The sequence below is a fragment of the Anabrus simplex genome, chromosome 1 (genome assembly GCF_040414725.1).
Source record: "Anabrus simplex isolate iqAnaSimp1 chromosome 1, ASM4041472v1, whole genome shotgun sequence".
Classification (NCBI taxonomy): domain Eukaryota; kingdom Metazoa; phylum Arthropoda; class Insecta; order Orthoptera; family Tettigoniidae; genus Anabrus; species Anabrus simplex.
The window spans coordinates 1172757110-1172771299 of record NC_090265.1 but is presented as its reverse complement, the minus strand read 5'-3'; the positions used below and the strand labels follow the sequence as shown (position 1 = coordinate 1172771299).

Sequence of the window (14190 nt, the reverse complement as noted above, 5' to 3'; positions counted from 1 at the left end):
GCGACAACACTTCGATCAACTCAAGTCGAAACTCGAAGTTGCGAGTTTTAACATACGTGCCACGGTTCAAGGATTCGGATGCCTGTCCACTTCCTGGATATTGTCTTTATTATAAGTGATTTTACGACTTTTTCAGTATCTATAACGGGGCTACCACAAAACAAATATGCACCACGGTAGTCAACTTCACACGATTATGTTCCTACTCCTTACGTAGTCTATCATGTGACAAATATTTGTTATCCTTCACTGTTATAAGCTATAAATTTCATTGTTGATTTGAAGTGAATATATATTGTATGACTTTGACCGTCATCTTGAATGCGAAAACACTTCGATTGACTCGAGTTGAAACTCGAAGGTGCGAGTTTCAACATATGTGCCACAGTTGAAAGGTATATTATCCTTATAACCCTTCACTGTGTCTCTCAACACAGAATAAATTTGTAACTTCAGAATGGAATGTGAAGTAGAAACACAAACAGGCTTACTGAGTTATTTAGCAATATCAATGGAAACTGGAAAGCAAAACTGAACTTTCTTGAGGCTAATTGCTCTCTACCCGAAGCTATCATTTACTCTCTAAATTTCCAGAATTCCAAGGCCATTTCCCATTTTTGCGTAACTTTCCCCATTCTGGCTCCTGTGGCGAGGACTCTAATCTGTGTTGGAAATCACGTTCCTTTCACAAAGGATGGCAAAGGACAATTTCAGGGGTGGGAAAAATGTGATCGTACTGAGCAGCAATAATGAAAATTCGTGACGCGATAAGTGAGGTATGTTTAAATAGATTTCATACAATGTGAATCGAGACTTCAAATTTATGACGTGCTTAGCGAGAAATCGTCTTAATGAGGAATGCACTATGAGGCTTCACTGTATTTTCTCAAGTCTGGTTAAAATTTCGGAAAGGCTATTCCCGAGTAATTTATAGCGAAAAGGTTATCATTACTCTACTGGTGTTTGAAATATGTTTTCATGATACATATGAGGTTAAAGGTTAGGTGACTCTTTGAATAAGAAAAACTGAAATGTTTTTGCCACAGAAACCACTGGAGTGATACTACTTGAATTTTTCAGAATGAAATTGAACATACACGTTCACGTTGTCTCAGAATTGGAAAAATAACTTACAAGTAAACCGTGTATGGAAATCTGCAAAAAAGGAAGTATTGAACAAATAGTTTGCTGTTCCATACCTACTTTTATGTGTGTGAGTTTTTCCCCAACTTTTATTAAAATCAGATATAACAACAATCCGTTAAAGCGAGTAAATTTTTCGCTGTTATGAATTCTCACTATAACAGACTTCTACTGTATTTTCATATTATTTAACTGCATGTGATTGGAAAATGACAGTGATTCCGAATGTTTCCTCAATTCAGAATCTCACTGCAAATTTTTCTATTACTGTATTTATTCTATTTGAACATCTGCCTAACCAGTGCTCTTTTCTGATGGCATGCTTTTGTAACTGTGCACGTGAAGATAAGTGCTCGGAGAATCAGGGAGTCTCAGGGAGTCTAAGTGCTTTGCTTCTAAGCCACATGGTTCTTCTGAGTTGGTTTTCTCTTCAAATATTTCCAGGAACTAGCCTAGGATTTAGTAGTAGTAGTAGTAGTAGTAGTAGTAGTAGTAGTAGTAGTAGTAGTAGTAGTAGTAGTTTTTTTGTTATGGCAGGGGAAAATCTTTTAAAGACACCACTCTGTGTGGGAGTTGGATTTCCACCAACTAAAAACCCCTGCCCTCTTCACTCAGACCATTCTGGAACTGCTTGTCGGCATGACATCAGAATGGAGTGATGTATGTTATTAAGTTCTTCCTTTCTCTTCTTTCTCCTTCATCCCCATAATGCTTGTCGCCATTGCCTTTACTGTGTTCCAGGCAAACGGGCTCTCTAACATAATCTGAACCAGATTCCCTGGCGTGAGTTGTCGGCCAAGTTGTTGGCAGGCTTTTCTTCGTTCTTCTTCCCATCGAACACGGTAGAAAAAGGTGTGTTCTACTGTATCCCTTTCAGAACAGTACCGACAACCATCTCCCTACGTCTTTCCCATCTTCATGGCGTATACGCCGAATCTTCCATGTCCTGTCAGGATCTGCGACAGATAGTAATCTACCTGCCGATGTCTACATTTAAGCCAGTCTCCTATGTTGGGTATTAGCTTTTTTGTCCATTGGCCAACATCGGTTGTGCCATCCCATCGGTCTTGCCAGTCTAGTAAGAGTTGGTTCCTCGAGGCTTTCTTTTCCTCAGCAGATATGGTTGCACCCCTTTCATGCCAAAGTTTTCTCTCTGCAACGAGGAGGTCAATGGGAATACTGGCAGCTACAACTTGTAAAGCTGCTGTCGAAACAGTTCGATATGCACAGGTAACTCTGAGCAGCATTTTCCTCTGTACTCTTTCCATAGCTCTTCGGTGAATCTTCCTCCTGAGTGCATTGTGCCAGATAGGTGCAGCATAAAGTAAAATGGAATATACTGCAGAGCACATAATCTGTCTCTTACCTGTTCTTGGTCCCCCGATGTTAGGCATAAGTCTGGCTAATGCCGATGCCTTCTTCTCTGCCTTTTGGGTTACTGCCTTCACATGTGCACCAAATGTGCAATTCCTGTTAATAAGAACCCCAAGGTATCGTACAGACTTTCCTGGGATAATCACTGTATCATTTAATAAGAAACGGACATTTTTCCAATTCCTGGAACCTTTCAAAATTACAGCCTCAGTCTTATGTGGAGCCAATCTCAACTTATTATTTACCATCCAAAGGTTAACTCGTCTCAGTGATTCATTTACTCGGAAGGTCAGTTCTTCTACATTCTCTGCTGTTACCACTATTGCAAGGTCATCTGCATAACCAATAGATGTCGTCCCTTTTGTCAGCTGCAGGCGTAAGACACCATCATATAGAATGTTCCACAAGGTGGGTCCTAGGACAGATCCCTGTGGAACGCCAGCACTCATTTCAAGATCTTCTAAATCATGAAATCGTATTCTTCGTCCTTTGAAGTACATAACGATTATTTGTTGTAGATACTGAGAAATGTTCATCCTACGAAGTTCTCTCAAAATAATGCTCCAAGAAGCAGTGTTAAAAGCATTTTTGACATCTAGCGTTATCAAGGCAGCCCATTTCTCACTGCTTTCTGCCTGTATTTGAATCACCCTCTCAATAGCTTGGGTTGTGGTTCTACCCTTTCGAAATCCAAACTGGTTCGAAGAAAGTCCTCCCTGTTGTTCAAGTTCTTTCTCCAGTCTAGTTTTAATCAATCCTTCGTAAAGTTTGCTCAAGGTGTTTAATAAGCACAGTAGCCTGTATGCTGATGGATCTAATGATAGTTTCCCTGCCTTCAATAACAGCACTAGCTTGGCTACTTTCCACTCATCGGGGAATTCACGCTTTTTTAATAAATCATCATTGAAGACTGATAAGATCCAACCAGGTGCCACCTCAACTGCATACTTGATGGCTTCTGGTGGGATTCCATCTACACCTGGTGCCTTACCAGTCTTCATATTGCGTGCTACCTCTTGTAACTCAACCACAGTGAACGGTTCTGCAACACAAAAATCTGATTCCGTTTCAAGTCTGTCATTAGTACAAGGGAACAACTCCATTGCTATGGCTTTCCTTCTATCAGCTGGGAGCTGAACTGGTACCCTGTTGATTATTCGACCGGTCACTATCTTATATCCCGCTCCCCAGATATCACTGTCTAGATCTTCGCATAGCTTTTGCCAGAGATTTCTCTTAGAATCCTTTATTAGCTTCATTAGTTGCCTCTTTGATGCCTTATAGTCAGCTTCTAATGGTATTAAGTTGACCTGGCTGATTTTTTCTTAGATCTTGTAAGAATTTGTCTCTTGCGATTGCAGTCTTTCCTTTGCATGTCTATTTCATTGTTCCACCAGTAAGGGACTCGTGTTTTATATTTTGTTGATCCCCTCAATCGGCTGGTCCTACAAGCATCTTTAAGAGCAGTAGTTACATCTTTTAGAGTATGTTGCACTGTATCTACAGTTTGTGACATCCACTTGATTGCAATTTTAAAGGTTTCCCAATTATAGTTCCACACCGTTTTCGTGATATCATTAAGCTTCTTCGATCCCTTAACTTGAAAGTAAATAAAACGATGGTCGCTGAGAGATTCATCTTCCATAACTTCCCAGTTAACAATGAATGATGCTATACCCTGCGTTGAGCAGGTGACATCTATGAAAGACTCTGAGTTCCCTCTGGAAAAAGTTGGTAAGATTCCAGTGTTATGAACCACCAAGTCTAGGGTCGCTATCCATTCTGCCCAATATTCTCCCCTACGATCTGCAGTTGGTGCCCCCCACAGAGGCGACTTGACATTTAGGTCTCCGAGAATGATAGATTCAATACCTGATGCCATGCAGTCCTGAACTATTGCATCTACTTCAGCTTTGAAAATATCAAAAGGGATGTTAGGAGAGATGTAGCAACAATAAATCTGATATTGCTGAAGTTGAATACACAAATATCCTTCTTCTGCCCTTATGCTTATCACCTCCAACTTATCATTTAAAAAATATGCAGCTACATCACATCTTTTGTCCGTGAACCAACCACCTTCGGCTACTCGCCTTCTGTTTGGCTCGCTGACAAGCACTAAGTCTACTTTCTTTTCCAAGGCTGTCGCATACATGATGTCATGACTGTCGGATTTCCTCATGAGATTTGCCTGCAGTATGTCCATTATTGGTCGTTTAAATTCAACTTCCTTGTAGTAGTAGTAGTAGTAGTAGTAGTAGTAGTAGTAGTAGTAGTAGTAGTCTAGAATAATTACAGCTAAGACTTTGGAAGATGTTTTCTTCTACTGGAAATAATGTTGGCAAAGTATATTTAATAGATCAAGGAGTTGGATTTTTGTTACTTTTTTTGTTGTCTACACTTGTAAAAACATTTCGACTAGAATTTGAGTTCTCATTGTTATTATTTATAGAGATTAATATAGTACCTTATGATTTTAGACCTTCATAGATTTAAATAAAATCCCTTCTCTTTACACTACTATAATTTTTATTAAAGGACAGTGGAAAAACAATTATCACCTGTAGTAACAACACAGTTTACCAAACATACAGTTTACAAGTGGACACTGAAATACTGTACTTTACCATAAAGAATTTTAATTGAAGTGATTTTATTTCTCCTTATATAAAAGCATATGCAGTAGAAGTCTGTTATAGTGAGAATTCATAACAGTGAAAAATTTACTCGTTATAACGGATTGTCGTTATATCCGATTTTTGTAAGAATGTCGGCAAAACGCTCATACACATTAAAATCAGTATGAAACGACATCAGTTTGCACAAAACTTGCATTTTGTTATTTTTCGAAATCTCATATTACGTGAAAGTATGTTTAACGCGATGAGTGCTACGCTCCCCTATAGACGGGCTGATGCGACCGATCCACCAGTGCAACGTCCGTCTATAGACGGTGCGCGAGAATTTTAATTTTTTTGAGTTTCCCGGTTCACTTTCGAGTGCGTATTTGATCTCTGACGTTCTGCCATCTGTTGGGCATTATGTAGAACTAATTAATCAGAGATTATAGCTTAGGGAAGTAACTTACAGAGCTTTTTGTAGACGTCTGTGGAGTTCATCTGTGATGTAAACAAACATGTCGGAACAACAATTTAGTTGCTCTTTCAGCTATGTTATTTCGGATCACAGAATCTTTCAGTTATTAACCACAGCGGAAAGTGATGATGGAGATAATCATTTTAAGGAATTTTTAAGCGATTTTGAAAGTGAGAGTGATAGAGAGAATGCCGAAAATATTGTATATGAGAGAGAAACAGAGCCTCCTTCTAAACGAAAGAAGAAAAACACTGTGAGTACAAAAGCTATTTTATTGCTAATTTTGTGGCAGATGGATTACTTTTCTTCACCAGAGTTTCAGGTAACTGTGACAGGCTCTGAGGGCCAAGTAGTGTTTGATGACAACCCGAAAATCGTTGACTTTTTAGAAACTTTTGTGCCAGTGGAGTTGGTGCAGATAGTTGAACAAAATGGAATTCGATGGGGAGCTATCAATATTAGTGGGGCTTATGGAAGAAAGAAGGTAGAACTGGCTGAGTCAACAAAGATGATGCATCTGGATGTGCTAGGACTAAGTGATATTCGGGTAAGGGAAGATAATGAGGAAGAGAGAGGAGATTATAAAGTGAACTTGACGGGTGTTAGAAAGGGAAGGACAGAGTCTGGGGTAGGGTTCTTTATCAGGAATACCATTGCACGCAACATAGTTTCTGTTAGGCACGTAAATGAGCTAATGATGTGGGTGGATTTGTCAGTTGGAGGAATTAGGACAAGAATTGTGGCCGTGTATTCACCATGTGAGGGTGCCTATAAGGATGAAGTTGACAAGTTTTATGAAGCATTGAGTGACAACGTGGTCAGGGTCAACAGCAAGGATAGAATAGTGCTAATGGGCGATTCAATGTGAGAGTTGGGAATAGAACTGAAGGATACGAAAGGGTGGTTGGTAAATGTGGGGAAGATATGGAAGCTAACGGGAATGGGAAGCGTTTGCTGGACTTCTGTGCTAGTATGGCTTTAGCTGTTACGAATACATTCTTCAAGCATAAGGCTATTCACCGCTACACATGGGAGGCTAGGGATACCAGATCCATAATAGACTATATCTTAACAGACTTTGAATTCAGGAAATCTGTTAGGACTGTACAAGTTTTTCGCAGATTTTTCGATGATACAGACCACTATCTGATCTGTAGTGAACTAAGTATCTCTAGACCTAGGGTAGAGAAAGCGAAATCTGTCTGCAAACGAATAAGGGTAGAAAATCTCCAGGATGAGGAAATTAGACAGAAGTACATGGATATGATTAGTGAGAAGTTTCGAACAGTAGACAGTAAGCAGGTTCAGGATATAGAAAGTGAATGGCTGGCATACAGGAATGCTGTAGTAGAAACAGCAAGGGAATGCCTAGGAACAACTGTGTGTAAAGATGGGAAAAGGCAAACATCGTGGTGGAATGATGAAGTGAGAGCAGCCTGTAAACGTAAAAAGAAGGCTTATCAGAAATGGCTCCAAACCAGGGCCGAGGCAGACAGGGATTTGTACGTAGATGAAAGAAACAGAGCGAAACAAATAGTTGTTGAATCCAAAAAGAAGTCATGGGAAGATTTTGGTAATAACCTGGAAAGGCTAGCTCAAGCAGCAGGGAAACCTTTCTGGACAGTAATAAAGAATCTTAGGAAGGAAGGGAAAAAGGAAATGTACAGTGTTTTGAGTAATTCAGGTGAACTCATAATAGATACCAGGGAATCACTGGAGAGGTGGAGGGAATATTTTGAGCATCTTCTCAATGTAAAAGGAAATCATCCTGGTGGTTTTGCAAACAGCCAAGCTCATGGGGAGGAGTAAAATGATGTTGGTGAAATTATGCTTGAGGAAGTGGAAAGGATGGTAAATAAACTCCATTGTCATAAGGCAGTAGGAATAGATGTAAGTAGACCTGAAATGGTGAAGTATAATGGGAAGGCAAGGATGAAATGGCTTTATAGAGTAGTAAAATTAGCGTGGAGTGTTGGAAGAGTACCTTCAGATTGGACAAAAGTAGTAATTGCACCTATCTATAAGCAAGGGAATAGGAAGGATTGCAACAACTATCGAGGTATCTCATCTATATATATAAAATAACTTGTCCTGACTGACTGACTGACTGACTGACTGACTGACTGACTGACTGACTGACTGACTGACTGACTGACTGACTGACTGACTGACTGATTCATCATCGCCGAGCCAAAACTACTGGACATAATGAAATGAAATTTTGGGCATAGAATCATATTAAGATGTAGGTGCTCGCTAAGAGAGGATTTTTGGATATTCCTTCGCTAAGAGCGTGAAAAGGGGGGTTGAAATTTTAAAATGTGTGTATCTATATCTCAAAACTTTAAAAGTTTACAGATGTAAAATTTGGTATTTAGAATCTTCTTTAAAAATAAGGAAACACGTATTTTTTTGTTTTCAGAAAATCCCAATAGTAGGGTTGCAAAACAGTGAAAAAGGGGTTGAATGCCTTTAATCAGGATACCGGTACTTATATCTCAGAAACTGAAGATATTACAGACCTGAAAATTGGTACATTTGATCTCTTCTAAAAATAAAGAAAAACATATTTTTTTGTTTTTGGAAAATCCAATTAATGGGAGGGTTAAAAAGGGGGTGAAGTTTTAAAATGAGTGCATCTATATCTCAAAACTTTTAAAGTTTACAGATGTAAAAATTGGTACTTAGAATCTTTATTAAAAATAAAGAAACACGTATTTTTTTGTTTCCGGAAAATCCTAATTGGAGGGGTGAAAAGGGATGGGTTCAATGCCTTTAAGGAGAATACTTATATCTCAGAAACTGAAGATATTACAGACCTGAAAATTGGTACTTTTGAGCTCTTTTAAAAATAAAGAAACACGTATTTTTTTGTTTTTGGAAAATCCAATTAATGGGAGGGTGAAAAGGGGGGTGGATTTTGAAATGAGTGCATCTATTACTCAAAAACTTTTAAAGTTTATAGATGTAAGAATTGGTATTTAGAATCTCCTTTAAATATAAACAAACACGTATTTTTTGTTTTCGGAAAATTCCAATAGGAAGGGTGGAATAGGGTGAAAAATGGGATGAATGCCTTTAATGAGGCTATTTATGTTTCAGAACCTGAAGATATTACAGACTTGAAAATTGGTGTTTGGGATCTCCTTTAAAAATAAAGAAACATACATTTTTTGTTTTTGGAAAATCCAATTATGGGGGGGGGTGAAAAGGGGGTGAATTTTTAAAATGAGTGTATCTATATCTCAAAACTTTTAAAGTTTATAGATGTAAAGATTGGTATTTAGAATCTCCTTTAAAAATAAAGGAAAATGTATCTTTTTGTTTTCGGAAAATCCCAATGGGAAGGGTGGAAAAGGGTGAAAAAGGGGTTGAATGCTTTTAATGAGGCTACTTATATTTCTGAACCTGAAGATATTACAGACCTGAAAATTGGTATTTGGGATCTACTTTAAAAATAAAGAAGCAGGTATTTTTTCGTTTTTGGAAAATCCAAATAATGGGGTGTGAAAAGGGGGGTGAATTTTTAAAATGAGTGTGCCTACATCTTAAAACTTTAAAAGTTTACAGATGTAAAAATTGATATTTAGAATCTCCCTTAAAAATAAAGGAACACGTATTTTTTTGTTTTCTGTAAATCCCAATGGGAGGGGTGTAAAAGGGTTGAATGCCTTTAATGAGGATACACATATCTCAGAAACTGAAAATATTACAGAACTGATTTAAAAAAAAAAAATAAACACGTATTTTTTGCTTTTGGAAAATCCAATTAATGGCGGTTAAACAGGAGTGACATATTGGGGTGAATTTTTCGAAAGAATATATCTACAGAATATGTGAGAAACGTAAAATGTTACAGACGTAAAAAGTGGGTATTTGGAATTTCCTCTAAATGTAAAGAAACATAGGTGATTTGTTTTTGGGAACTCCCCTTAAGGGGAAATAAAAAGGGGTGAAATTTTAAAATGAGAATTTCTACAGTATATATCAAAAAACTTAGCATGTTACAGAAGTGAAAAATGGTATTTTTTATCTCTATTAAAAATAAAGAAACGTGTATTTTTAGTTTTCGGAAATAATACTTGGGTGTAGGTGGGGTAAAAGTGACTGAAAATGGTGTTGATTTCTTTTAATTAGGCTACTGATATCTCAAAAATGAAGATGTTACAGACGTGAAATTTGATATTTGGAATCTGCTTTGAAAGTAAGGAAACACGTATTTTCGGAAAATCCAATGAAGGAGGGGGGGAGGGGCTGAAACAATTGAAAAATTGACTTAATTGTATAAGAATACATACATCTAATAAAAATAAAGTTGTTACAGACGTGAAAATTGGTATTGGGATTTCCTTTAAAAACAAAGAAAAACGCGTTTTCTTTGGGGGCGGGGGGAACCATCTTGCGAGGCGGGAGTGAAAAGGAGTTGAATTCCTTTCACGAGGACACATAAATAAAAAACTGAAGTAGTTAGAGTCGTAATAATTGGTATTTAGAAGATCCTTTACTATTAAAGAAACAAGTATTATTTGCCGGCTAATTCACTTTAGGGATGGGGGGGGGGGGGAGTGTGTAAGGAAGTGAAAAAAAGTGAATTATTTTTATGGGGAAGGTAATAGATGTGAACATTGGTGTTTGGAATCTCCTTTAAACATAAAGAAACACGCCTTCTTTTAATTTTAACGGCGGTGGGGTGTAAAAGGAGGTGAGACCAATTGATTTTACTGTTCATAATGTACTTATCAGGAGGCTCCGTTGTTCAGGCGGCAGGGCGCCAGCCTCTCACAGCTGGGTTCCGTGGTTCAAATCCCTTTCACTCCATGTGACATTCGTACTGGACAAAACGGAGGCGGGACAGGTTTCTCCCCAGACACTCCGGTTTTCCCTGTCATCATTCCTTCCAGCAATACTGTCCAATATTTCATTTCATTTGTCATTCATCGATCATTGCCCCCAGAGGAGTGCTTCGGCAGCCGGCACAATTCCTATTGGTCCGCTAGATGGGGCTTTATTCATTCCATTCCTGACCGTATTGAATGACTGGAAACAGGCTGTAGATTTTTGATGTACTTATTGTGATCATAAACCGATCATTTTTAATCTTTCCTGGGTTCGATTTCAACAGCCATTTTTCCTTCGGAGAACGTTCTTAGATTACAGTATACTGTCCTGGCATAAAAATAAAAATTTAAACACATTTGAAATAAACGATAGGAATGAAATTGACCGTCAAATTGTCCGCCTCTATAATAAGGTCAATAATGCACGGAAGTATGTCATTCGTATTGCCAGAAATCCCGCACACTTGCCTACGCGCGACAATGGTGCTGGTCACATTCTCAACAATGACAATGGCAGCAGATGTAATTTACCGCCAAGTAGCGGTCTTGCATCTTGCTGCAGGGTCCAGAACATCTAATAATAATAATAATAATAATAATAATAATAATAATAATAATAATAATAATAATAATAATAATGTTCTGGACCGTCGTCAAATTGTGCGGACCGCGCTGGAAACGGGTCCTGGCCTGATAATGACTACGAATACAGTCCGGCCGCGGGTTCAGTACCGCCAAGGCACCCAAGACGACACCACGCCGTATCTCCTTCAGGATTTGATCCACACTAAAAATGCTCATAGGAAAGGATGGCAAAGATTTAGGGACCCAACTGACCGCGTGGAATACCTGGACCTAGCCCGGGAAGTACGAAATCGATTACTGGAAAGAAAGATTGAAAATTTTGAGGAACTTTGCCGTTATCTCTCAGAAAACGAGTCAGATCGCGAATTTTGGAGGATTCTCTCAGAAAACGAGTCAGATCGCGAATTTCAGAGAATTATATATAAAACGTTAAGCATTCAATTACATATTTCAGTACAATACCCTAGCGAAGCACGGGTATCTTGCTAGTTGATTAGTATACCAGGCAAAGTATTCACTGGCATCTTGGAAGGGAGGGTGCGATCAGTCGTTGAAAGGAAGTTGGATGAAAACCAGTGTGGTTTCAGACCACAGAGAGGATCAGATTTTCAGTCTGCGCCAGGTAATTGAAAAATACTACGAGAGGAATAGGCAGTTGTGTTTTGTTTCGTAGATCTAGAGAAAGCACATGACAGGGTACGGAGGGGAAATATGTTCACTATATTGGGGGACTATGGAATTAAAGGTAGATTATTAAAATCAATCAAGGGCATTTATGTTGACAATTGGGCTTCAGTGAGAATTTATGGTAGAATGAGTTCTTGGTTCAGGGTGATTACAGGGGTTAGACAAGGCTGTAATCTTTCACTTTGCTGTTCGTAGTTTACATGGATCATCTGCTGAAAGGTATAAAATGGCTGGGAGGGATTCAGTTAGGTGGAAATGTAGTAAGCAGTTTGGCCTATGCTGACGACTTGGTCTTAATGGCAGACTGTGCCTAAAGCCTGGAGTCTAATATCTTGGAACTTGAAAATAGGTGCAATGAGTATGGTATGAAAATTAGCCTCTCGAAGACTAAATTGATGTCAGTAGGTAAGAAATTCAACAGACTTGAATGTCAGATTAGTGATACAAAGCTAGAACAGGTCAATGATTTCAAGTATTTAGGTTGTGTGTTCTCCCAGGATGGTAATATAGTAAGGGAGATTGGATCAAGGTGTAGTAAAGCTAATGCAGTGAGCTTGGAGTTACGATCAGCAGTATTCTGTAAGAAGGAAGTCAGCTCCCAGATGAAACTATCTTTACATCGATCTGTTTTCAGACCAACTTTGCTTTACGGGAGCGAAAGCTGGGTGGACTCAGGATATCTTATTCATAAGTTAGAAGTAACAGACATGAAAGTATCGAGAATGATTGCTGGTACAAACAGGTGGGAACAATGGCAGGAGGGTACTCAGAATGAGGAGATAAAGGCCAATTTAGGAATGAACTCGATGGATGAAGCTGTACGCATAAACCGGCTTCGGTGGTGGGGTCATGTGAGGCGAATGGAGGAGGATAGGTTACCTAGGAGAATAATGGACTCTGTTATGGAGGGTAAGAGAAGTAGAGGGAGACCAAGACGACGATGGTTAGACTCAGTTTCTAACAATTTAAAGATAAGAGGTATAGAACTAAATGAGGCCACAACACTAGTTGCAAATCAAGGATTGTGGCGATGTTTAGTAAATTCTCAGAGGCTTGCAGACTGAGCACTGAAAGGCATAACTGTCTATAATGATAATGTATGTATGTATGTATGTATGTATGTATGTATGTATGTATGTATGTATGTATGTATGTATTCTGATCTTGATTTGATTTCTTCCATCTGGTATAAAAGATAGCCAAGTATTGGTTTAATATTAAAAACATACTGACATACTGTATGTACAGAGCCTGTCAAACGTTGCTGGAATGATCTCCATAACAACTCTCTTTAGTTTATAGAGCTAGTTACCAGATCTCAGACTTAAACTTTCACACTGCTGTCACTTGATATTTCCCTTATTTTTCACAGTATCGGAAAAAGGCATAGAACAAAAATTTTCCATGAGGTTTTTTTTGTGTAAAATCAACCATAAGAGAGATACATAGAGTTTTATGCTTTAGGCACCTCCTGAAGTACCCCCTCCTGTTGAAATGTTGTGGACAACTTGTAGCTAAGATTCTATTTGACTTTATTCTAAAATGAAATACCAAGTTTCATTAAAATCCACCCATCCGTTTTCCTGTGTTGTTGTAACAGACACAGAGAAGTATTAAACTGAACTTGACATAGGTCATTACAATGACATTTTTCTTTTCAGAATATGGTATTAACTGACTGGAATGTCATGGTTAAAAGTAATGGTGTTATATGAAATATTTGATTAGATAAAAAAAAAAAAACTACACAGTTTCTTACTTTTTACAAACAGTACTACACTGGCATATGCCAGGTAATTGAGCTGGATTGACCCAGCTACAAACAGTGGTGAACACTGCTCTGCTATTTTGCATTAAGTGTGCACACTCCTCATTCCTATCAGTGTCTCAGAGCAAGGATCGAATAGCTGAAATACTATGATGAGCCAGTGTGTCACATACCAGAACATGTATGAATCAGAGGATTGGCATGCTAAAAAAGAAAGTTATCTAACTCCCCAGCTACTTTCTGCTAGTATTCAAACAGGTTGTTCTACTTGGGACACAACAGTAATCCCGTTTATCAGAGACGTGTGACGGCAGAAGAGACAAAGCACATCACAACAAACAATAGTCAGTGTAATGTTAGTGTTGATCAATTTTATGGGATTTTGATATGTAAGCCTTTACGTTTAGTTTTTTCGTGACTCCGTGATATTAGGGAATCTAATCTAAAGGGAGTCCTTCTTCCTTTCATGACTCCATCTTGTCTTATTCTTCAAGCGATCATTCCTTTATGTTTTTTCCCCTACACAATTTGATCATCGTCTTCACAATTTTCCCTGTCAGTATAGACTGATGACCACAGAGTTTTTCACGTTTAGACAATCGCTGTAAAAACCATCAGGTGGCTCACTGTATGGCGGCATAGCGCTAGTCTCCCAAGTGGGACCTGACGACAACATGAAGCTCCAATTAAGATGTTCTA

General features: G+C 38.5%; 1 protein-coding gene across 1 annotated transcript in view; it reads left to right on the top strand.

Moving 5' to 3' along the window:
- RhoGAP93B (MyTH4 and RhoGAP_KIAA1688 domain-containing protein RhoGAP93B) overlaps positions 1-14190 on the top strand; it is a 435660-nt gene that overhangs the window by 344583 nt on the left and 76887 nt on the right. The window lies entirely within an intron of this gene.